At 54.2% G+C, this 1,490-nt stretch overlaps 1 pseudogene; it reads right to left on the reverse strand.

The window, feature by feature from the left end:
- Nucleotides 1-246: 246 nt before the first annotated feature.
- On the reverse strand, nt 247-864 carry LOC120840376 (annotated as a pseudogene).
- Nucleotides 865-1,490: the final 626 nt, after the last annotated feature.

The following is a 1,490-nucleotide window of genomic DNA, read 5'->3' on the forward strand; positions in this document are numbered from 1 at the left end:
CAAAGATGAAGATTTCGATGATGACCTACGATCAGGTCGTTTTTTTCCGTGAGCGCCGACCATGAGTGGCGCCTGTAAGTGCTACAGAACCTTGTGTGGGCCGTCGTGAAAAGTCGAAGGTGTAGCCCGTACATCACGTGTAGCTGTCTCTGCGGGATGCGTGCGTGATTTTTCCGTCTGAGCCAGGAGCGTCCGAAAGGCCACAGAGAGTCACCCGCAATAGCGTGCCCGTGCCGAGGCCCAGCGTTATCGGCCGCGTGGTACTCGCGTAGAGCAGCAGGTGGCGGGACGTGGCGGTGAGAGGCCGGTGGTGAGGTACTTGCGGTGATTTGACTGGCGGTGAGAAGGCCGCGTAGACGTGCTCGTGTTGAGGTGTCAGCGGTGAGCTGAGTGCATAGTGTGGCTCGCGGTGAGTTGCGTAGTGTTGCCGCGTTGAGTTGCACGCAGTGAGTTGCGTTGGGTTGCATGCGGTCATTTTCTTGGTTGAGTGGCACGCGGTGAGTTTCGTGGTGGTGTTGCCGGGTTGGGTTGCACGAATTTAGCTGCGTTGGGTAGCAAGCGGTTTTTTGCTTGGTTCTGTGCCAAGCGCGGAGTTGGACGCTGTGGGTGCCTTGCGGCAAACTGCACGCTGGGGGTGCAGCGTTTAGGACGTGGCAACAAGAGGGATGTGGGTAGCTTGCTTTCTTTGTCTTGCGTGGTGAAAGAAAGAAGATGGGGCGCATCGGTGGTGATGGTGACAAAGGCCGTAGGCGCGATGATGAAGTCACGGGCCGTGACGCCGAAAGTTGGGGCAGAAATGATCGACGCTCCCCTCAGTGGTGGTGGCAGAGACCGTCGTTGCGAAAGGCTCGCCGAGCTTCGCATTTTCGTCGAGCGGTACCACCACTGCCATGCTGTGGGCCATGGAGAAGAGGAACCATGTCGGTGATGCCCTTCGGTTGAGCTGTTGTCAGGGAGACGGTGGGCCAAGTGGTGAAAGTAGCTTCTGGGAGACGAAAGAGATGAGCGGGGCCGGAAGTTTCGTTTGTTGCGGGGATGGGAGGGCCGGCGTGACGATGTGCTTGCGTTGAAAAGTTGCTTATTTCTTTTTCGTCCGGGTCACCAATGCAGGTGCTTGGGTATTGCGCCGATATTGCGCAGAGCTGATGTAAGCGTGCGGCAAGGTCTTCCGATCACGCAGCGGCACCTGAGACGGGTAATGTAGCCCGAAGCCTTCCGGAACCTTTCAAGTCGAACGGAGAAATGTTCTCTCGGAAGCCGCTGTGTGTCGGTGCGTACATGACCACATATTCTTATATTATTCAATAAAAAATGAGTTAACAACAAAAACAAGCCTTAAAGAAATTTGGAGGGAATTTTTTCTTTAACTTGTTCCCCCTAATCATTTTTTTCCCTGCATCTACCACCGCTTCACGTGAGTGTGACCTACTCCTATCTTATTTTCCTTTTTTTCCAGTACTCCTATCTCGCTAAAAGAAGAAGATAAGCTT

This window comes from Ixodes scapularis, unplaced genomic scaffold (genome assembly GCF_016920785.2).
Source record: "Ixodes scapularis isolate PalLabHiFi unplaced genomic scaffold, ASM1692078v2 PGA_scaffold12__126_contigs__length_90152505, whole genome shotgun sequence".
Taxonomy (NCBI): Eukaryota; Metazoa; Arthropoda; class Arachnida; order Ixodida; family Ixodidae; genus Ixodes; species Ixodes scapularis.